Source organism: Anser brachyrhynchus, assembly GCF_964034855.1.
Source record: "Anser brachyrhynchus genome assembly, chromosome: Z".
NCBI lineage: Eukaryota > Metazoa > Chordata > Aves > Anseriformes > Anatidae > Anser > Anser brachyrhynchus.
In genome coordinates this window covers 7,196,730-7,221,594 of record NC_137697.1, presented here as the reverse complement: position 1 = coordinate 7,221,594, position 24,865 = coordinate 7,196,730, and the positions used below count along the sequence as shown (strand labels likewise).

The 24,865-nt window shown below is 42.9% G+C and overlaps 1 long non-coding RNA gene across 3 annotated transcripts in view; it reads right to left on the bottom strand.

Moving 5' to 3' along the window:
• LOC308185335 overlaps positions 1 to 6,000 on the bottom strand; it is a 44,221-nt gene extending 38,221 nt beyond the window's left edge. For 2 of the 3 annotated variants that reach the window (XR_013943303.1, XR_013943304.1), the window contains exons 1-2: positions 5,912 to 6,000; positions 2,779 to 3,164 (exon numbers count right to left, since the gene is read on the bottom strand). This is a non-coding gene — a long non-coding RNA (uncharacterized lncRNA). Of the gene's footprint in view, positions 1 to 2,578; positions 3,165 to 5,911 lie in introns of those variants that run through there. The other variant, XR_013943305.1, reaches the window with a different exon arrangement.
• Positions 6,001 to 24,865: the final 18,865 nt, after the last annotated feature.

The window sequence follows — 24,865 nt, the reverse complement described above, 5'->3', positions numbered from 1 at the left end:
GGATGCATGTATATACAACCCTTCGAGGAGGCAGTAGCAGCAGTATTAGAGCTTTTTTCACACTCAGGAGAAAGCTAAATTCAGCTGCAAAGAATAAAACACAGTGGCTGTGCTATTTCAGAGAAGAGCGAGCTCTGGCCAGGCCTGGACTGCATCCACACATCACAGCTAGAGAAGCTGCAGCACTGCCACAATGAGAAGAAGCAGCCACTGACCCCACAGAACAAGTTAATGTGTAAAAGCTGCTTGAATACCCTGCTCTGAACTACAGCTTTTTATTTTTGCTCAGTGTTAAAACTTGCAGAGATTAAGGAATTTGACAGAGGAAATCTCCCAGCATCAAACATATGAGAGAGGAAGTTCACTGGACATTTTAAAGCAGGCAATAGAGAATAACAGTACAACAGTACTGTAGGTGATTGGCAACCCATCTGCCAGTAGTTTCATCTGTGTCACCTATGGAGATGCTTATGGTGGCCAGAGGTGAGGGTACGCACCACACTCCAACCTGCATTGTAGTGCAGTGAAGTAGCACATTGAGGCTTCCTAGGGGTAAATGATGAAACCCCAAAAGATGTTACCCCAAACTCTTAGGAAAACACTTTGACAGAGAAAGTGTGGTGATTTAAGGTGAGCAAGTTGCCATGGGTTTAAGTCTCTCTGAATTCACTCTCATGAATGTAAACCAAATCTTCCTTTTCAGGCAACAGAGCTAGATAATGAATAGATAATGACCATACCAACCTATGGAGCCCACAGTTAGCTTCAAATGCTTGATGCTGAAGCAGTATCTTTGAAATTCAGGGTGATTACTCTACTGCCTAGGCATAAAGAAAGCAGGTAGTTGGATATCAAGGATTTATTCAAGTTCCTTTCTGCTATCACACCCTGGTATGGCTCAGGCTGCTAGGGAGATGCAAAACTTGCTGTACATGGTAGTGTTATTTGTCAGCACTTAGCAAATAAATGCTGGTGACAACAGAGCCTTGGGTCGGATACATGCAGACTTGATGAAGTCTCTGAACTGCATTCTTTCCCTTCTGAAAGTTGACATATGCATGCTTTAAATGTGTGTCTATCCTGCAGTTATTTCCTTCAAAGGGAAAGGACTGCCTCCCTCTAAAGAAATCTAAGCAGGGAAAAGGCAAAGATCCAGCAAGGAAAGACAACTCAAAAGACAGAAGCCTAAGAAAAGAGGGGAAAAAAAAAAAAAAGGCATAACTTTCACTCTGAGGCTTAAGGACTGGTGATGATGTATGAGACTTTACAATAAGATATTTTCAGTGATTTCCCTCTCCTTCAGACCCACAAGATATCTTTCAGCAAAGCACAAAGCCCATCATTGCAGCTGGGACTGCACAGGGCACCCAACAGTAAGTGGAGTTCAGAAGGCATAAGTAAATTATCATAGGGCAGGTAAGACTTCTCCTTAACCAAACTATAATGGGAAAAAAATCTGAAATACCCAGAAAAATAACTACCAGACTCACACAGAGGGGAAGGGAAGAAATAAATCCAGTGGAAAGCTGGACCAGTGTCACCTTCCCACCAGACGTCTGTCTTGTGTCTCCTCTGAAACACACAGCATGGTTCACACCATGCTTCTCCTGGTCAGAACACCTTGGCAACAAATTCATTGACCATTTTAAGGATCCAGGTGAAGTTTTGGGAAATGACATTTTTTGTGCCCTCAGATGGCTTGAAAACCTCACTTTTTTGTGGTAATGTTTAACTGGGACCTTTTCACTGTGAGCTGATTGTTAACATGGATTTCACACCACTGAGAGAATGTGCAAAGTCTACAAAGAAAGACATTGTCTGCTTTGTTAAACAAATGACATTATTTCCCTTCTGCCTAGCAACCCATAACAGGGCCAGAGGATTTGTAACAGGGAGCTAGCAGAATAGAGCATTTCAAACTAGCAAACAGGTCTCATGCTTTCATTGCACTTTGTAGCTTAGCCAAGAACTTGTAAAAGGATTAGAAAAAAGAATGGATTTCATAATCTAATAACTGTAAAAAAAATCTCCATAAACTCACATACTTAACAATTTCATCAGAACTGTAAGGAAATATATCTTTCAACAGCATTTCAAAACACATTTTTTGGAACAATTAATTACTTGAGTCTTTCAAAAATAATGGAAGCTTTATAGAATACTTACATCTTTCCATGCAGACACTAAGATCATCACCTTACCATACCCTCAATTTCCATAGTGAGAACCAAAAAAAAATAATGTAATACTGTTACTGTGAACATTAACAGATCTGTAACCTTGGCCATTTTCTCACACTTCTTCATAGTCATCATAATTCCCTTTATGCCTGTGATATGCTGAAACTGAAAGAATATCTGGATGTTATTTATTATTATATGCCTTATTTTATGCCTTGCACTTAGTAGGCTTGCCTACAGCCAAGCCATATGAGTCAGGCTATGTCATTTCATGTGGAAGGGACAAGAGGATGAAAGCAAGAGGCAGGTAAAGGATTGCAGCCATCAGCTGGGCCTAGTGGCTAACCAGTAGGCCTTGTACATGAAGTAGAGTTGGAGAGGGGAGAGGGGGACATTGCTATAGTATATGTAGATTTATTTATCAATCCAGAATGACTTGATGAGCTGACAATACAACACTGAAACCAGAAAGCATGTCGGGGAGCAGCAAGAGCTGGATGTCCTGTAAGGGCTGGCAAGATAGAACCGAGGATGACAACAAGGCCACCAGAGAAGTGACAACACCAACAACCCCCTCCCACAAGACTGGGGGCAGTACCTGGTGTCAGTCACCACCCAGGGATCACCAGAGAAGCCCATGGTGATGAAGCAGGATGGAGGCCAAGCTGAGAAGGAAAGTCAGCAGGTTGGGGTGAGGATGAGCAAGGTGCAAGGCTGGGCACTGACATTCCTGCGGCACAGCTGGAGAAGACATCCACGTTAAGGGCCTGAGCTTGACTGCAGCTGCTGGGCAGAGAAAAGGAGATCCCAGCCAACCTCTTCCACATGGATTGTTTTCTCAGCAGTCTGATCCCAGGTTGCCCATTTGCTGGCTGTGAGTCCAGGCATCCCAAGTCCCAGGAGACATGGGACAAGGCTGCAGAGCCCCTTGATGCACACAGGGCATGGACAACATGTATGACATGATGCCTTTCCAGCTTCTTCCTGGAATGGAAAAGGCAGAGAAGAATAGGCTATGATCACCATCTCTTTAAGTCTCTTAGACTCTTAGACTTAAGACTTAAGTCTCTTAGACTTAAGACTTAGACTTTAAGTCTCCTAGATTTAAAGACCTCAGAAGAAGCTCCTGAGGTTTAAAACACCCACATGGAGGGCCCCCACAGAAGTCACTGCCAGCAGAAGCTGTGACACACGTGAAATGTTGCTTGGCTCAAGGGGAGACCAGGCAAGCACATAGAAGAGAAATCCACTGAGGGTCACACAGAGTCAATGACAGAATTAGCTCAATGACAGAAAGAAGTTATATACCAAGGAATAAATGAGATGCTCAAAACCTTTTCTGCTTATGCAGGATGTTTTCTCATGGTATCTTCTTAAAGACAACCCTCTAACATTTTGTTTGGGAGTCAAGTTTAAATTGCCTTCTGTTGGTTCCTTCAGCTGAATATCAGAGACTTTAGCTATATTTAATTACCAAGTTCATGTAGCTAAATTATGCTTGTCTTTTTAGAGCCTGATTTTCAAAGGTACCATCTGTGATTCTAGACTGCATTAAGTGTAGCTGTAGGTGCCCAGCACTTCTTCATCATCATGTATTTAAACACAGTTTTTTCCTTACCACAAACTACCAAAAATTAAACACAGCTATTGGCACAGTGTTTGGTAGTTTGGAGACTGTTTTTTAAAAGGTGTTCATTTTCTCCTCCCACTGTTATTTCTGACTGATTGATCAGTGTTGCTGACGATATATTAGAGGGCCCAAAAGTGGAGGGGTAGGCGCCAATCTATTCTCCTTAATCACCAGTGATAGGATCCGCGGGAATGGTGTCAAGCTGAGGCAGGGGAGGTTTAGCCTAAACATCAGGAAGAGGTTCTTCACCGAGAGGGTGGTTGCACACTGGAACAGGCTCCGCAGGGAAGTAGTCACTGCACCAAGCCTGTCTGAATTTAAGAAGAGATTGGACTGTGCACTTAGTCACATGGTCTAAACTTTTGGGCAGACCTGTGTGATGGCAGGAGTTGAACTCGATGATCCTTATGGGTCCCTTCCAACTCGGGATATTCTATGATTCTATGATTCTAAATTTCTGTGCTGAAGACAGAGGTTAGGAGGCTGCTGCAGGGAAGCATCCTATTCACTTTTCCTGTCTTTACTCTTCCCTATCACTTACAGCCACTGCTGGAGACAGGACACTGAGCTGCAGGAGAACTTTGTCTGACCTGGGACAGCTGCTTTGATGAACTTCCTGGACATACTAAAGGATCAGCTTCATCCTTCTTAAACTGGGAGCAATTCAGGCTCCTCACACAGTTATTAGAAAGAGAAATGAGCCTCGTAGAAAAGCTCAGATGAGACTCATCTTCCTCCATTCAGTATATAAAGACCAATTCCTCAGAATCCCAGTGCTATGCAGGACAAATCGAGGTCCTGATATCCTTTTCTGTCTTACTGTAAAAATAAGACAATAAAAACCTCATTTTGAACATCCTTATTGCTATAAGAATTGCACACGAAAGTTTAAAAACCTTATTTTCTCAAATTGCAAAACTGGGCACCTAATTTGACTCCTGTTGTAAGTGATGCAGTATTGAAAAAACTCACCTGAGAAAAGATCTAACTAATCTTGATGAAATGATTTTTAGATAAATACAGTTATTCATTGTACACACAAACATTCTGCTTTATTGTACATCTCTTATATGATCAGATCAGAAACATTTTGCAGAGATATTTTTAAATGCTGTGTATGTACCTTATTTTACCTCTGGTATATTACAGGTAAGGTATAAACTGTAAAATGTCATGGAGTCCTTCCTACTGCCATTGTTTCTTGTGTTGCTTTGCCTGAAAAGCCAGGTCCCTCATTTACCCATGATCAACACAGCAAACCGAAATGTGATTCTGTGAAACTTCATTAGGGACAGGCAAAAGAAAGCTCCAAATGATTGAAAGTCTCTCTACAAATGTGTTAGCCCAGACTTTCTCAGGTTGAGCTGTCTACACCCTGCAGTCCATAAGTTATCAGAAGGTGTCTGCAAAGCAGACAGAAGAAAACAACAGCAGAAACAAGCACTCATGGCCACACATGGGCAAAGCAACAAAATGAGGGGGAATATGAATATTAAATGAACATTCAAGATTTGGCCCAACTTTCAGTTAATTGTGAAAGACAGACATTATTGCTATACAGTATAAGATGGCTTTGAATTTTCAAGTTGTCTCTTAAAAGTGGGGAAAATCTGGGTCAGTATTTTCTCGACAGTTTAGGATTTAAAAAACTTCCTAAAAAGGAATCCCTTCTGCTTATGTTCAGGCAGCAGTAATTTGGGAGAACAGAAAATGTCAAAACTAATTGTGACAGGAAGATTTTGAATATATACATGTAATGCATAATACAAAATAATATAACAACAAAGCAAAACAAAAGGCCAATACCTTTTTGAAGGAACTCAATATTCAGAACTTAGAAAAAAGACTAAGGAAGTAGTACAAACCCATGTATTTGATAATTAAGCAATACATTTAATTTTTTGTCACAGGTACCATATCTATATACAGGGATGTGGAGTATGCACATCCATGCACAGCAGCATTGAACTTCATGCCTGTCCCCATCCCTCCCTCCCCTCCCCCCACTCACATGGATTCTGTGATTATTTTAACAGCACCATGTGTTTTTCCTTATTTCCATTGTTTAATTTGAACAAAAACAACCTGCAGCCTCACTCACAAAAATCATAAATCTCCCGGTTCAGTAGTCTGTTCGGGCGAATTGTGTTGGAGCTCCTGGGCTGTATGAGAACTTGGGCAGTCCAGGAAGTGTTTATACAGATAAGAGATTTGCAGTGAGAGGGGAAAAAAATAAAAAAGTGCACGGTTCACGTGGGATTTCAGTTATTCACGTGCTCAGAGGGGCAGCAAGAGGAGCGTGGGTTGCAAAGTGGGCTGCTAGGCCCATGGCAGCCGATTTTCTGTGGGCAGTATCGCCCCAGGAGCGACGGAGACACAAGCACCTTGCATGCTTCCCAGAAAAATGAGTGATGGAAGAGTTAAAGAACTGCACGACACATTGCATGGCTTACAAACAAAAGCCAAAGTAAACAAAAAGCAATAATTTATCCCTCAGAAGTCATCGATTTCCCTTATTCTCACACCAAGCGCTGCAGCGTCAGGAATCTGTGTTTGCAGCCAGAACCAGGAAATCCTGACTGCCGGGGCTAAGGCTTGGAGGGATCATTTGCTGCAGCAGAGCAGCACATAGGCAGGAGCCCAGCTGGGAGAGAGATGTGCAGAGGCCTCATGCGGGCAGAAAGAGCACTGTAAAAGGGGTGATATGAGAAAGAGGGCATCAGGCTGTTCCTTTGCTGCTTTCCTGCTGGAAAGCAAGTCACAGCAGAGAAAAGAGGATCTGTGACTCCTTCTAAGCTGTTAAAGTATGAAATGGAAGCTTAATATTAAAGGATTTTTTAACTAATTAGAGGAATGCTTCTAAATGAAATTGCTCTGGGAAGCTTGCTGAATTCTATGTGAGAGCAGAGGAGCCTGCTGACAGGGGCTCCCATCCTGCTTGCATGTGCTGAGCGAGTAATTTAATTAAAAGCGAGTAATTCAGGAAGTTTCTTTAACCCAGCCAGGGGACACGCTGTGATTCTCAAAAGGAAGGTGCTGAAGGAGCACAAAATTCGCATAAATTCCAGATTTCACGGTCCCTGTAAAAGTTGTTAAGAGCTAGGTAAACAAAGTGTTTTCTCAGTAGCATGGGCGCAGTGGGAAGTAAAAGGCTTAGTTTGATTTAAATTGTGACAAAACACTCTGAAACCATGCTAAGGGCTTAGGGCAGGCAGATGGAGTGTTTGTCAAAGCACAGCTCCTGAGCCCTGCTGCCTTGGTTGATTGAAACTGGGAATTTTTAAGGTTACACATGTAAGGCTGCCCTATGCCTCTTGAGAGTGAAGGTTGAAGGCAGTGTTGGCTGCATTATCTGGATTCACAGAGAGGAGATTAACATGGAGATGATATCAGGGTAGCAGAGGACAGCACAGAATCACTAGGAATTCCTGGCCTCTTGGTTTGTGTAAATTAATAGCACAAGTGCAAAAGGAAGGTTTCCAGGTTTGCTATTTAGATTCAGCAAATCTCTACTCAGATACAAAGGATTTAAAAATCTATCCAAGAATTTGCACCAAGCAGCTATCAAACATAGTCCATAAGAGATAACTGGGGGACAATAAGGCTGAAAGCAAAAACCCACAACAGGAAATACATGTTTAAAATGCAGGTGCTGTATCTGATTGACCAGGGACATTGAGTTATTATAGACAAAGTCCTTAATTTAATGTACAGCTGCAGATGAGAGCTGCTTTTGAGATGCTAAAAAATTTGTTACAGTTTTACATTTAAAGACACAGGATTTAATTTGATTGATTTAGAATATGCTTTTAGGGGCCCTCATGCTGGGAATCCCATATTATAGCTTTCCCAGATCTGTTTCACTGCAGTGGCTCCTTTATTTAAACAGGTTAAATGCAATTGCTGGTCATCCTAAACATACTCCTGAAGGGGGATCATACTCCACCACCAGACTTCCCCAGCCTTTGTCTTCCCTTGTGGCAGAACTAGTTGCACTGGGAATTAGCAGGTGTGTTTCTTCGTCCCCTTCACCGTGCTTCTCTCTACCAGCTGTGCGCAGCAGGACACCAAACCCTGCACTCGCCTTCAGCCATTTTTCCTCTTTCACTTGAAGTTGGTGCCTTCTTTCCAGCCTCTCCCAGGTAGGTCCTAATGAAGGGGGATCAGGAGCCAAGTGTAAGGTCCTGCAGCTGGGCCGGGGCAATCCCAAGTACAAATAAAGGCTGGGCAGAGAATGCATTGAGAGCAGCCCTGATGAGAAGGACCTGGAGGTGCTGGTTGGTAAGAAGCTCAACATGAACTGGCAATGTGTGCCTGCAGCCCAGCAAGCCAACCGTATCCTGGGCTACACCAAAAGCACTGTGGCCAGCAGCTTGAGGGAGGGGATTGTCCCCCTCTGCTCTGCTCTCGTGAGACCCCACCTGGAGCCCTGCACCCGGCTCTGGGGCCCCCAGCACAAGAAGGACACGGATGTATTAGAACAAGTCCAGAGGGGACCAGAAAGATGATCAAGGGGCTGGAGCACCTCTGCTATGGGGATAGGCTGAGGGAGCTGGAGGTGTTCAGCTTGGAGGAGAGAAGGCTCCAGGGAGACCTTACAGCGGCCTGCCAGTGCCTAACAGGGCCTACAGGACAGCTGGGGAGGGACTCTTTGTCAGGGGGTGGGGTGATAGGACGAGGGGGAATGGCTTTAAACTAAAAGAGGGTGAGTTTATATTAGACATTAGGAAGAAATTCTTCACTCATAGTGTGGTGAGGCCCTGACACGGGCTGCCCAGAGAAGCTGTGGATGCCCCATCCCTGGCAGTGCTCAAGGCCAGGCTGGATGAGGCTTTGAGCAGCCTGATCTGGGGGCAAGTGTCCCTGCCCATGTCAGGGGTTAGTATTAGGTGGTTTTTAAAGTCCCTTCCAGCCCAAAACACTCTGTGATTCTCTGATTCTATGATCTCACCAAGGTCTACAAATACCTGAGGGGAGGGTCCAAAGGGGATGGATCCAGGGGATGGAGCACAGGAGGTTCCCTCTGAGCATCAGGAAGTGCTTCTGTACTGTGCAGGTGTGAGAGCACTGGCACAGGTTTCCCAGAGAGGCTGTGGGTTCTCCCTCCCTGGAGATCTTCAAAAGCCACCTGGATGTGGTCCCGAGCATCCTGCCCTGGGTGTCCCTGCTTGGGCAGGGGTTGGACCAGGTGGACCCAGAGGTCCTGCTTACCTCAGCCATTCGGGAATTCTATGAAGCTAGGAATCAGCTCCTTGCTCTCTACATCCACCTTAGAGATACTTTGTTTTGCTCTGTTGAAAGAGAAGCCAGCATAGCTGTGATTCCTTACCCCACCTGCAGAACAGGAAACTCATTTTCTCATTGTGGAGGGGAGAGATGTTAGTGTTTGCCCAAGGCTTAGATAAGCTGGAGAGCATCGACAGCAATGCCACAGCTCTTCCGTGTTGCTCTGGATAAAGCAGAGCTGAGCCCAGCAGAACAATTCATCTCATTTGTGTGTCTTTAACAGGCCTTCAGCCTGAATATTCAGGCAGCAATGTGCTGCTCCTACCACTAACATCACCCTGCAACTGACTGTGTTCGTTGGCGTGCTTGCCTGTTTATTTAGGTGTGTGAGCGGCTTCCATTGTTATTTGGATCAGACCTGCCTCATTATGTTCATTCCAAGCACTGCTTGCGTGCTGTTTTGTAGACATCTCCTAGACGTACAGGGCACCAAGGGGATTAATAACATTCATCCAAATGTTTTCCCAGAGGTTGGTGCAAGAAAGAAATATTCATATTGACCTCACAGAGCTGGTTTACAGATCAGATTCACTTAGAATGTGTACAGAGTTAAGGCTTGATATGATGGAACAACATTACACTCCACAGGATTTCATGCTGGTTTTCTTTTCTAGATACTTGGTGTTATTCCCTCTACCACCAGGTCCCAGGAGAGAACTTCTCTGTGCATTCTGCAGCCAACAAAGAAGGGTGGTTCAGCATTGCAGAAAAACAACCTACATGTAATGAGCCTCGTCAAAGTATCACCTCTCCATCATCTCTGATCTGCTCACGGCAGCTGGGCAGGTGAACCACCAGGGAGAGGCGTAGCTGGCCATTTGGTGCCAAGAAGGGTGAGGACCATCTATGATGGGTCTGGTGGCCTTGGTGGAGCCTATCAGTATGAGGCAGCAAGCTGAAACAGAGCTCTGAGCATCTGAAGGAATGACTTGAGTATGAACACAGGCAGGAGATGGGAAGAGGAGTACAAAAAATTCATCTTCAGTAGGTGTACTTAATATCAGCAGGATGGGTTATAACTTTAACGTTTCTCTTAGAAAGAGCGGGAACTTCTTTCCTACTCTTGTTGGATGGATGTGAAACAGCAATTCACCCCTTGGGGAAGGAGCTGATACGTAATGAACATGGCATCCTCCACCCCACTCCCCAAACACAGGAGAAAAGTAGATTGGTGGAAGTAAAGACTTAAATATCATTGACTTAATTCTCTTACACTTTGACCAGCACAGATTTAAGGTACTTGCTCACTTTCCTCACTGTCTACATACAAACCCATATCTGCCATTACCAACTCTAGGAGAGAAACAAGTATTACTTGCATTATATGGTCAGGTAAGGTTCATGCTATTTTTGGATGAATACAGGGCGCAGAACCCATGAGTGACTTCATTAAGAAAACATAGATTTACAAAAGAATTTACCAACACATGGGCAACAATTGGAAAAATGCAGAGTTACACTCCCAGAGACAGTTGGGCATGGGACACAGGGAGGATTTTTGTTTTGTTTCTAACAAGAAGTAATTCCACAAGTGGAAATCATGTTTATGATCCTTTTCATAAGCCTTTAAAGACACTTGTTTGTGTTGGACACTAAACAGGATTTTGGCAAAGGAGTGACAAAGAAATAAACTTAACACTCAGTAAAAAGCACAGCAAGAACAGGATAAAACATATATCTTGTGACAGTTAGTATCCTAAAATGGGTTATTTCAAGGAACAATCCCAAGCAGTAACCATCTGCACTTAAATGGAGACCAGGACATCAGACTTCTAACTTCAATCCAGGTTACTTTTCAAAATCAACATTCACCAAACTCTTGTTGAAATGAGCAGGCACAGAGCCAAGATTGCACATTTATACAAGTAACTTCAGCTCCCACTGAAGTTAATGGAAGATCTGCCATTATCTGAAATAGGAGTTTTTCACACATGGTTGAAGTCTGGTAAGATTTGGGAGCACTGTTTGAAGCCAGATGACTGTATTTGGCTGATTTGTTGTGCCCCTGACTTAGAGTGATCGTGTTTTTGAGGTCTACTAGCAATAGCTGACAAACCTGTTTTGCTTCCCCATTTCACATCCCTTTAAGATACCTATTGGTCACACTTTGCTGAATCAATAGTGTTATGAAATGGATCCAATACAAAACCAAACCAACTGAAAACAATTCCTTTAGAAGTGGCAAGTCAGTCATTAACTAACCTCACATTTGGCAGCACATACCTCTTTGAGATACATGGAGGAATGAACTAGGCTGCAAGGTAAGAAATCCTCACATTCAGTCTTGATTTTTACAGGTTACTCTAGTGCAGTCATATTATATATTATACACATTACATGTGACAGTGTCATGCTCAGAATCCATTCCTGGACATCGACTTTCCCAGAAAAGACACACAGTGGACTGGTTTCTTCAGCTGGTTTCTTAAATAAATCTACATAACCTAGGAAGGGAGCTCTAGAAGCAGGTACCACTTCACTGCAGGGCAAGCGTTTGGTCTTTAGCAAAGCTGACCTCCAGGAAGCCCAGCTGCATCTCCCTCCAGGTTTCATCTATTCCACCCCTCTGTTACCCTGGCTCAATGGTCAGTCTTCTGGGCTGCACCTCAACAGCCCTTGTACCTTGCCTGCTAACATCCCACAAGATTTTCCAGGGTTTCTTTCAGGGAACACAAAGTAAATATGTGTCTGTCCATCCCAAAGCCCCGGCAAGAAGTATCACAGCCCTTCTAATGCACTGCAAGCAGCACAAGGGGAATGGTGATGTTGCATAGCATTGTAGCTCATGGCCGGTGTATTTTCCCTTGCTTTCATGAGATTATAAGGAATCAAAACTTTATTAAAAGCTTCTAATTGAGATTCACAATTCTTTGGTCTTTCCCCAAAGACTCACACACTGATTTAGTTTACAACCAAGAACTGTTAATAAATACTGCATTGAGAACCATTAAGGACATCTCAGCTGCCAGGAAATGAAGTGTGAAATGGCAATAAAGTCAGAAAGTGCAGCAAACCCTGCTCTCAGTGGCCTGGCTCAGACTCCTGCATGATGGAGTTAGAGATCTGCTGGGGGCCTGATAGGTTTACCCAGCTGTGAGCTGGGGTCACCTACCTCTGCAGGTTTCTAGCTCAGGAGGCTGCCGCATGGATTTTTGGGCTACCTGGTTATCCACCTCCCGAAGCTTCTGGTGCGGCAGTGAGATGGGCTAAAGGGAAGGAAGGTCCACGGGCAATGATAGTGGTACCACTTCACTAAAGAAAAAAAAATGGAAAAAAAAAAAAAAGAAGAAAAGAACAAAAAACTTTGGAGCAAGCTTTGGGGACACGGAATTTAGGGCGATCAAGGATTCTTGACTGCTTTCAGATTTCATCTGTTTAAAGCAGCATCAGTCACCAGTGTCTGCTTACCTGTTGGCTATTTCTCAATGCTTTCTGGCCTGCAAGGACATTTTATTGTTCTGTTCAAGGAAATCTGTAAATCACGGAACTGAGAACAATTATGAGACACAGAAAAGGGCTGTGACACTCTGTGTACCAAAAACATCTCCCAGACCAACTAAAACTATCAAACATTACCAGCCAGGCCAATGTTACATGCTTTCAGACTCCATCAGTGTTTGCCAAGAGTAGAAGAAAATTTCATCCCTTCTTTATGGACAGAGTGTAGTAGAAAGTAAATGTTTATCACTCCCAAGGGTCTTTTGTGAGGGTTCATAACTTAGACTGTAATGACAATAAAATATTAATATTAATCAATATATGCATAATTACTCAATAATAATCATAATATTGTCAATATAACAAAATAATGATAACTGTAATGACAGCCCCAGCATACCAGCACAAGGTGAGAGAACTGTCTGTGTCAATCTATGTACAAGTAGTTCTCAGCCTATATCATCAGTTTTGATTAATTATTTTGGGGTCAGTCAGTTCAGATGTGTGTTAAATCATATATTTCCCTATTTAAATCCATCCTGTTCACCAAGTGTGAGGGAGTGGAGCGAGAAGGAGCATGACACTGAGGTGGCTTCCTCCTTCCCCAAAACTACAGCCTCCTTAAAACATGTTATATGCTTTACGACAGAAACTGCATTTATCGTAACCCAGGAAAAATCCCTTTATATGCTGCAATTTCCCCTCCTGGCGATGGTGTCAAAAGACTCATTCTCCAGCCGTGACTTTAGTTCTCTCCTTCCCCCTTTTCTGAACAATACCCAGATATACAACCCATGCTGCTTGATATTTTCCCCTTTGGCCCCGGCTTTGCTCATTTTACACCCATTTTGACAGTTTTGGCCTCGGCCCTCTGCTTTTACAGCCTTTTAGCATTTGTCACCTAAGTGTCTTCCCAATGTCGTCTCACACAACTTCTGTCTTAAATTTTCACCCAGGTGGGGTTGGCTAAGTGCTTTGCTTCTTATGTCCCGCAGTTTCTCTCGTTGCTACCCTGTTAGTCACCCTTCTGTGGGTTCTCCATGGACGGAGGCTTTCAAGATTCACTTAGATGCACACAAATAACATTTGGTGTTGGCAATAGTCCTGATCTAAGCAGGAGCCTGGGCTAGATCTTTGGGTTTCCTGACCTCCATAGGTCTCTCCCCACTGCTGTTCCTGTGATTCCTGCGTGAGATAGCATCTGCAGGGATGTTTTCCTGTCTCTCACTTTGCATTTGGGACCTCTGATCTATAACTTTTTGTAGTTTTCGAACTACAACTTTGTACAGCCTTTCTGGTGTCTTGAAAGCACTTGGTCATGCTCAGAACAAGGTCCAAAAAAAATCTACAATTTCAATGAAATAAGAAGTTCTCTGAAAACTGATAGCACCACCAGTCCAGTGCCCATATGACATGGCTTTGGGTTAAGGTGTGCCTTACACTGACAGCCTGTCTGCCAGCAAGTAGACTTCACAATGTTCTTCCATCACTAGATCATGCAGTCAAAGCTTACAGTGGGCTGTGTCCCTTCCTGCCACCCCATACTTATTTTGTTGTCGGTTCCAGGCTGGAGAGCTGGTGGAATGCATTCTTGCAAAGCCTAATCTTAAAACCATTGAGATTTGTACAAAGTTTTGGATCAGTCCTGCATCCTAATTCCAGAACTGGGCAGATGGCAAAAAGTGAAGCGTATTCTAAGAGAACATATTGGAATATCATAAGAAGCAATAATGAGTAAAATTTGTTTTTTTTAGTGAAACATTTAATATGCATGACATACACTACACAATTACTCACATTCTTAAAATGAAATGGATAAATGTTTCCAGCAGGCATCATCTTCTAACAATTCTTTCAAGTTGATGCCAAAGGAAAAAAAAAAAAAAAAAAAAAAAAGGAAGCTAGTAAAAGTTCTGTACAGAACATACCATTATTTTCTCCAAAGCTATTAGACGTGTTTTCGTGAAAATTAGAGTCAGGTTAAGAGAGAGGCATCCAAAATATATTTTCTCTAAGGGTGGGGATAAGTAAGTGAATCACGTAAGACCACTGTTTCACATAAAACATTCTGTTTCCATTAGAAAAGGGCTGTGGACGAGAGCTTCCAAAACATATTTATCTGTATTTACTATTTCAATAAATATTTAGCTAAGCTAGGTTCAGATCTGATCAAATATCCCATATAGGTGTGTAAAATCCTGAAGATTTTATCCTGTTAGCATACCTGGCAACATCAAAATCTGTCCACTTCTAGAAAATGTGCATACCTCCAAGGTTACTGAACCAAACACAAAAAGTTGACCATCTGCTTTCTGATCATATTTGTATTACTGGTCCATTCCTCTTACATACACAGCATGTGAAGTCATCCCAAACCCTCTCTAGTCTGTAAGCCCCCCTCATCTTTGCAAGCTCCTATATTTGTTTCTTCAGCCACTAGCTCAGTACCTTTTTCCAAGCAGTTTTAGAAAATTCACTCTGATTTCGCTGCTTTAAGAAGCTTGTGCTAACTTTACACTAAAAATGTTCTGGTGTTATTCTACCACTCTTGTAGCTGCCTGCTTCTCTGTCTAATCATGCATATATATATATATATATATACATATATATATATATATATACACATATATATATTTCTTGCTTGTCTATAAAATTCCTGGCATGCAACAGATGCTGACACAAACTCAAAATGTCCTGCTTGCAGGCTGGGATCATATCTATGTTTTATAGTCAAAAGAAGTCTTTAGATATCACTCACTATTACTACATCTATTTTTGTCATTTCAGATGGCACCTGGGCAATATTTCAAACACCCGGACCTACAAAACATGGGCATGCAATTTCCAAAGTGCTGAGAACAGGTAGGGCACGACAGAGCAGCAGTCAGCAGCCAGGAGAAAAGCAGACCATGCAATGAGCCAGCTGTCTTGGATACAAACACAGCTGTGCAAAACCAGGCAGTGATGGGAACTTGGAGACTGCAGGGCTTGATTCAGGATCAACGCTTAAGTTCATGCATCCAAAATGTCCACAGGTTCTTTGTTCTGTTCACTTTTTTCTACTTTTTTTTTTCTTTTTCCCCCAGATCTCTGCTTGAGGATTATTTAAGTAGTTGTTCTTCCTCCCCCAACTATCACATTACCTTGAGTATTTTTCTAGCGATGCTTTCCTCTTTCCTCTCTTTCCCCTTCTCTTCCTTTTCCACTGACATAGTCTTTGTTTACTCAGCAATGGCTACTCTTCCCATCATTTGGAGGATCAATCGTTGTTGCTACCTATAGATAGCAGCCGTGACAGGCTGCCTACACTTCCAAGTGAACACAAATAAGTAACGTGGAATTAGACCATCTTTGCTCCATTCACCAGTTTTCCCATGTGGAATAGGTGGCCACTGAAATATCTTCAGCTGCTGTTGCTTTGTCCTACAGCTCTTCCCTTCAGGGAGCACCTTCCATGGGTAACCTCAGCGGACGTGCTTGAGCAGCTGTTGGACCAGCTGACCTCCAGAGGTCCTTTCCCACCTCAACCACCCTATGATTCTGTAATAGCAGGTTTACAGCTCAGAGGTCAAGTGTAAGTGATCTGGACCTAGAAGTGATCTGGAGAGATGTAGTGACATGGCTGGTTCTACCACTCACAAATGATTACTGAAGCTGTAGGCATGTGTCATACACGAGGCCTTGCATGATACCTCAAACCCTATTCAGGAGCAATTAGTAGGTCAATAAGTTGCTGTGGCCAATAATTGGAAGGAGACGTTGCCTGTTATATTAACCCATTATGAAAGAGCATTGTCTTGTGCTGTGAACAGTGGGGTCAGACTGGGCCCTTCTATGCATACCAGTACAATCCTCAATGCGGCTAGTCACATGCCCAAAACATTGGAGGAATGAAGTGTCTATAATCTTCCTTCAGCTTTCCTCACTTTAAAAATGACTTGTAACATTTCTTCAGTGTTTTCTGTTGTTGACATGACTCATTACACACTATATTGCCATGTAACTGCTTGCAAAATGCCGTTCCCTCTGTTTTTACTGTGTATCATCCAGTCCTGCTATCTGTGAAGGGTTACAACTGTAACATCTCCCCAGTCTACACTGTTCATCAAGACCCATGGTTTGCACTGCTGCAGTTTGTCCATAATTGCTCACAGAAAGAGCAGCAAAATGTCTAGAATCAAACAAGATCTCTACTTCATCACTGAAAGGTTCAGAGATCATTTCACAAAAGACATTAAAAAAAATACAACTGGTAATGTGGAAACAAACTAGTAAAGGTTGCCAGCTGATATGAGCTGGAAATTATTTTATTTCAAAATAATTGAAAACATCCATTCTTCTTCTGCTGGTAGTTATACTCACTGAATTTTGGATCGTTTTGATTATAACCCATACTAGAAATGCATTATGAAAGAAAATTTCAGCCCATTGCCATCCAGCTGAGGTGTGCAAAGCCACTGCAGAGTCTTTGTCTCTGAACCTTCATTCCCAAACACAGCCACATAAGGCACAATTAATACACAGTCTTGTGATTATTTATTAGTTATGATGTGCGTTCACATATCTATACATATGCCCTTGGTCTTGAAAATGCATTATTGGAAGGGACTGGCAAACTAGTACTCAGGTTTCCCTCCTTGGAGAACAGCCTTTTTGTGAAGAAAACCAGAGAAATAAGAGAAAGAGAGTTACAGCACAGCTCATTTGCCATCTGAGATCCATTTCACATCCTTTGTGGTTCATGTTGACATCCCTCAGCCACGCTGGCCAGCAGTGTGGCACGCAGGGTGGCCAGGCTCCCCACATTCCTCCAAACACAAACATTTGAACCTACCCTCCCTGCTAGAGATTTGGCAGAGACAAGGGGCAAAGGGAGGACACTCTCCTTGCTAAATCTGTGACAAGTATGAAAGACAAATCCAGGTCATGTATGACAGTGCCCAATAATTTTAGGCACTCACAGGGTCAAACAGCAACTGAAAAAGCTTCTGGAGATTTGAACTTTGTTGTTAGGCACATGCAGTCAACCTGTTTCCTACTTCTGTGTCTTTTTCTGGATCCTTAACTCTTCTTCCCTGCATGCTTTCTCCTTTAGTCAGACCAAAATTCTTCAGACAAGGACTGTCTTTTATTTCATGTAAGGAATGTGCCTACTGTGCCCTCAGCCCACCATCTAGCTTGAGGCTCCAGAGAAAGAAACAAAAATATTATTACTAAGAATAATAGAATAATGAGTTGTCCTTAGAAACCTCATATGCCCCACTGTGTGTCCTGTTTTTGTCCCCTCCTGTTGACCAATGAATGGGCATATGAAAGAAGATGCTTGATTCAGGGTTACCCTGCGGAGACTGGTTTGCTATTCTAACCAAGTTCTGGGAATAACAGTACATTCTTCATCTTGGAGAAACAAGATACAATAATAAAGACTATTAATGAAATATTGTATTGTGTTCTCATCTTTGGTGAGCCTGAAAACATTTTCCACCGTGAATGAAAATAATCAATAAAGGAAGCTCTTTCTAAAGGAAACAAAGCTGAAAATCATCCCATAAATTTACAGTCAAATGCAGTGTATTTTTATACCGACTCATAAAATGTTTATAAACATTGTTCATTTTCAGTACCATGGACCACTGATCATTCAGTAGATGGCAAGGCAGTACCTGATTCATTTTTACAGATATTTTTCTCACAAAACTTGATTGCATATTCATCCAAGCCCACCACATGCCAGTTCTCCTCTGTTTGTCATAGTAACCACAGCTGAATGCCACCTCAGCTGCAGCAAAGTGTCCTGTGAAGCCTGGAATGTACTACTCAACTCAAAAAAATAAGGGCTTGTAATGCCAGTGGGTTCACTGTTTTTGAAAGGAGAAGCATCATGTTTTAAAGCATTCTATACATTCAGGAAGCATACTTCAGGATGCCTCTCCTGGTGTGTTTTCTCTTACTGCACTGCGGACAGACCCATATTGTTATTTCCCTTTTTTTTTTTCATACCCTAAGTGCAGTTTCCCTGCTCTGCATGCATTCCGGCACAATGGGAAAATATTTTGTCCTGTGCTATGCATAGTGATTTCCCCTGAAATGCCCTCTCTTGATGGTGAAAAAGAAAGCAACCTGTTTGCCTGTGACTGCCAGCCAACACGAAAAACCATTTTCCAGCAGTTGACAGCGCTGCCTGGTTCAGAGGCAGGGTTCATCCAGGAGGAAAAGTGCTGTGATCAGTGGGAACGTAGCCTCCAGAAAGATACCAATGAGCACAGAGGATCCATCGACCCCTCAGCCACAGGGAAATCAGCAGATTATAATGGTATAATGCCCTGGGTATACAGCTCGCTCTTGTTTCCTCTGCCACAGCTGGTTCAAGTACACATCTGCATGTTTGACAGTGCATAAATATATACATATATGTGTATATATATATATATATACATACACATGCACATGAAATAGAAATTCTTGCTAGCACGATTGACTTCCAGCGAAGCTGCGCTTCAAAACTACCCAACTAACCAGGAACCTTAGATCTTATTGTTAAGGATATTTAAAAGCCTAACTCTCACTCCATTGTGCTTCATCCTTTGATACATTAAGCATCTCCCGCAGCTTATTGAGCAACACTTAGATGGATCTAGTTTGGTTAGCCTATTTTTATTTGGTTTTCCCGAAAAAGAGCACTCTCAAGGGTTTTAGAATACACTATAGGAATGTTTAAAATAAGATTTTAACCTTATACAAAATCCAAGGCAATGGTTTATCTTCTCCTAAATCTCACAGTTGCCTTCTTGTATCTATGTGCTAGCTATTCAGCACAGACAATAAGAAAAAGAGCTTTGCATTACACATTTCTTTTATATTTTGTTAGGAGTCTCAAGAGATCATTGAATTCTGTGGAGCTGCCAGATTCTGTCCTTTTAATTTACTCTTGACAGTGCAACAGAGGCATGTGTGGTGAAGGAATACAGCAGCAAGCTTACTTCCAGCCTGCTCTGCCCTTTCCTGAAATACCAAGGCTAAACACTTCCACGATGGGAGCAGCCCCTTGTGTCTAGTAGCAAACATTGAGGTGGAAATAGTGTTGCAAAGCAAAAGATGATATCAAGTAGGACGGTGTAGATAGTGGCAGATTTATCAAGGTATCCAAGGAGCTGTAGCTCTTCTGCTAACCTCAAAACTGGGTGGCAAGTCTTCTGTCATGGGGCTGCTATTAAATCATTCCTCGTGGGACAGTGTGGCTTTACCTAATTTTATGCTCAAAGCTGACCTATGACACAATGCAGCCCTGGCCCTGACATCCCTTATAGAAGGTTGAAGCTGGACATTGACCTGTGCTGGCAGCCTACTGGAGACACAGAGCACAGAACAGAGCTCTGGGGCTTGCAGAAAACTAGTGAAAGGCAAAGGCATCTTGCCCAGGTGATGGTTAGTCACAGCAGAGCAAAAGGCTACACGGCAGCTGAACCATGGAGAGGGTTCACCAGAGGCTGGATGTCACTGCAAGTTCAGCTACTTTAACCAGCAAGTACGGGACAGCCTTCGCCAGGCAGTAAGTACTATGTTAACCCTAAATTGTGTCCAGATGCACAAAATTTGTGCCAGTGAAAGTCTTCAGTTCCAGTGGAATTTGCACTCCAGCTGATTCTGGGAGAAGCCAGGGCAAGGGACCCATCTGTATGGCTCCCACCTCCAGTTTTGCTAAGAAAAACCCTCTCCCTCCACTACTTCTGCAGTAGCCAGAGTTAGGGACTCAGCTCTCCATCTGTTTGGGCCTCTTCACAGCAGTAACAAACACATTGTGCATGCTATCTAGAACACAAAAGCACCCACAATACAAAACAATAAATATTTTTGGCAGGGTCTTCTTAATCAAACGTGTCCAGGCTGCACTCAGAGGGCCCTTCTTGGCCAGTGGGCTTGTCGTGAGCCGCAGCGCACACCTAGAGGAGCCCCTGCCTGCACACTGCATTAGGAGACAGACAAAATCAATCATCGCTTGGAAATAACTACAATGGAGAAGTGGCTGGAGACACAGGTGCAGAGCAATGGATGACAGGAGCTTCCACTGCAGCCATAAATCTGAGGGAGAAACAGATGCCTCACCCACCCCCTAAAACTGACTTTCCCTCGTGTAACTCAAGCCAGGCTGCGTCTCCTCTTTCAAGTGTCAAAAAGCCTTCAGGTGCCTACAGTGTACGTGGTGGGAACTGCCTAGGCAAGCTAAAATAGAGGGCACAGGGGAGATGTCTGGAGCAGCAGATCTCCAGGAAACCTTTCTGTGCTTTCTAATTTCTCCTCCTAAATCACATTCTTTCTGCACTCACTCCTTCCCGCTCCTCACTGGCAGGGAGCACTGAAGGGGGAACAGCAGGAGATGGTGGGAGAGCTGCTGAACTGCCTGACCTTTTATGCAGGAAAGTATCCCACCAAGAAGACATTCCTTCTACTGCCCTAGTTTCTTTTTTCATTAAATTTGAAGAGGTAAAGGAGGACCATTCTCCCCTCACCGTCATTCAACAGGGAAGGGAAGCTGAACACAACACACAACCAATCTCAACTGTGACATTTTCTTGCACGTTTTAAGGGTGCTGGGGGATTTCAAGGCTGCCCAGGCAAGTTCTGACATCCAGGCCACCAGTCTCAGTGCATCTCTGCGTGCTCTGGGATCACAGCCACCACCACAGGGCAGCCCTCCTTGCTCAAGGAATAGTGTCACTGCAGCATCAAGTGCATCTGGGGCTCATACCTGCTATTCCCCTACTTACACTCTCCTGTGCATTGGCACAGGCTGTGTTCCTGCTGTACTTCAAGCATGCACATGCCCAAGTTGATACCAAAAGTTACCAAGGGTGGCATAATAATATGATAAAACCTCTTCCATATGTCAATACACCTGTAAGGGTGTCTGTATACCTGTGACTGTCATTGGCATTGCTTTCACCACCTCTCTGCAGCTGGCAGGCTGGTGGGCTCCCAGCAGCTAGGATTGCTGTGCACACTGCTAATCTGATCTGGCTGATACATCCTTCCCTACGAAAGTGTGGCAGCCCACACAGGAGCAAGAATTGGAGAGTGCATTGCAGCATGTCATAGGTTTTTGGTCTCTTAGTTGCTGAGGCTGAAGATCTGGCTTTTTGGCCACACACTGTGGGTCTTGCCTCAGTGCAGAGCTGGGACGTGACCAGGGCACAGTCCCACGACACTGGAGGTCAAAAGTGCATCTGCATTCCCTACAGCAGACATAACCCAAGGGCCTGGTTTCCCAGCGAGAACTGGGAAAGACCTTGAAGCCTGGGCTCAGGAACAAAAGGTAGAAGCCTAGAAATTAAACCTGCCTGGGTTTCTTGCATGAGAGGGCAAGGCAGTTCCACTGCATCAGCTCTAGCTCCACCTAAAAGGCAGTGCTGAAACTAAGGAGAGCTAAGCAAATTATCTCAGCAACAATGGTGTGTGTCTGAAGTTTAATAACCACTTTTTCCTGACAACTCAAATTACTCTTGTTCAATTGCAGTAACTGTGGTCTAATGCTGATTCTCCTTTCAGTGGCATTAGCATGTATATGGGAACAACATACATTTTGTGCAGGCTTATATGTAGGTAGTTCATATGTTGGGCCTAAAAGCTAGAGCAAGAAGTGTCCAGAGATTGGAGTTACAGTCTCTCTGAAATATATATTAAATAGAACAAAAACAGTTTAGTGTAGTATTTACAACATCAAAAAGTGAAGACATCTTTCAGTACTGTCCCACATCGGTGAAGAAATGTCGTGTCATATTTCCTAGTGCTGCTATTCCCTAAGCAATACAACTTATGCCACAGACTAGAACAAAACACAGCCGTTATTTCAGAAAACATTAAATTTTATCAAATAAACATGAGGAAAAGAAAGGTGTTGAAATAAATTTAACCTCTGATTAAGTCTTAGATTCCAAAATAAAAATCAGTCTTGAGTCTTATCAGCTGAGAAAGAATTAACATAGTCTGGACAAAGTTCAGTGTAACCTTGGCTAAGGAGAGCCAAAAGCCACTTGAGCAATGTTTCAGACAACCCTGTGCCCTTGCAGACTCTTTCCCAAAGAACCTGGTTTACTGTGCCCAAACCAGTGCTGAAGTCCAGAGAAAATAAAATAACAACCCATATGAGACACCATCAGTCACTGACTTCTGAAGCCCAGGGAGGTTAGGTTAAAAACTGCTGCAACTGAGAAAACAAGTTCTCATTTCAAGAACGTTTGACCGGAATAGCTGATCAGACACCGGGGCTCTGGCCTCCCACCCTGGATCTGCAACAGATTTTTGGTTTCTTTATTTATGTAAAACAATAAGCTGTAATAGGACCTATTTTCAAAGTAACTTAAGACCTGTTGCCAGAAGATGAACAAACAGCTCTGATCACCGAGAAGCTGCTGCAGCAATGCAGTATTGGAGTAATTCAGCTGGTGAGGAACCAAGTATGAGTGGTGGGATTTAAATCTGCATTCAAAGCAGCAGTTCTGTATGCTGGGTTTACTGATTTATTTGAAGAAATAATATTAGCATCAACAGGAGATCAGGCAATCATTCTTAGTGATGGGAAAAGCAGCTCCACTCCCTTCAACTTTTACTTTAGAAAAAAATATGAAAAAACATTGTTTTTCTCTGCAAAACAATAGGTTGAAGGCTAAATCCTTTCACTGGGATACAAATTGTATATGTTAATAAACAGCTGCCAAGGATTATTCCTGATGTTTGTAATGAAATCAGATTTAAGTAGCACGCTTATAGCAGGCTAAAAAGCAAAAACAATCACATGTGAATCAGTTATTTTAGTGCACGTAATAGCAAATAAGGGTTGTAATTTCCAAAACAGTCAGGGAATTGTATACTTGTTTCCCAGTAAGTACCACTAGGGTTTGGGCACAAAAGTTCCTTGAGGTCCTGTAACAAGGGAGTTGAAGATGAGCATTTTAAGCATGTGAGTTATCCCACTGACCTAAGACCACCCTTAAAAAGGGTAGCTGGTATTAGGTGGCTAGTATTTCACCCAACAAATCTTTTGACTGAAAGAGCATTTGTTTTCTTTCTCTTCCTCTCTTGAGTCCACAAGCAAGTTCCCACACATCTAAGGTGTGCTGGAGGTCAGTTACCAACTGTGCAGAAGAGGGAATAAAAAGAAAGCAGACTTATTTCTCTGCATTTTTGTATTTCACATCGTGAGACGTCCAGTTGCATATTTCTACTGGGACAACAGACTTCAGTCAGAGTGAAAAGACTTCACTTTTCACGTTACCATGTACCTTCTAAAGGCTTTTATCTCTCTGGCTGCTTAAAACATACTATGACAAAGCTAGATTTTACCCCTCCTTCCTATTCCCGGGTTGAACTGGTTGAAGTTCAGGATTGGTTTCACAATCAGATAACACTGAGCTATGCCCATACCATGACCAAAAGGTCCCATCCTACTCTCCAGTCATGTTCAGATCCACATTCCTGCTCCTTCCTCCTCTGGAATCCATTGATCCCACAGCAACACAGAAAAAGACTGAAATAAGTTGAATTTCAAGTGATATACAAAAAATATTTTCAGCTGATGCATTTAGATAGCTGTACTCAGTCCATCATCCTCACATTTGTCTGTGCACTGAGTTTCTGGGTCACCCATGTGTCTTGGGAGCCCACAGTTGATCCTGCAACCTCAGACGCTATGTCAGGACAGGCACTCCAAACAGGCAGAGATGAAATCAGAGAGCACAGAGATGAAGATGAGAGACAATATGTGGTTTGCACATGTCGTGAGCTAAGATTAAGACAAAATGAGAGATCAAGATACAAACTGAATATAATGCAGGAGACAGAATAGGTGAGGGCAGGAACCAGAGGATAAGGGGAAATCATTTGCTGGAAGAAGTAGACAGCTTGAGCAAAACAGCATGCAGAGAAATGTGGTTTGCTGAATGCACAAGAAACAGACGTGAAGAAAACATCCAGCAAAGCTCCTCAGAACTGAAGTGAGGAGCAGCCAGAGAAAGCCATGTAAAGAGAATTATATTCTCTCCACAGTCCATCAAAAGTGTACACTGACCAAGAGCATTGCTTTGTGCTTAAATTTTCAGTGTGTGTCATGAATGGGAGATGCCACCACTCCTGGGTAATGAGGCAGTGGAGATTATGCTCTGACCAAGTGAACAGGATTGAAATCAGCAGAATTTCTGCTACGTACTTCATGGTTTGACTTTTTGCATTTGAAGACTGATGATTAACATTAACTGATTAAAAATGTAGGAATATAAATAAAATGGTGCTGGAAGAAGGGGTTTTACCTTCAGGTGGTTTGATTTCAGGGAAGAGAAAA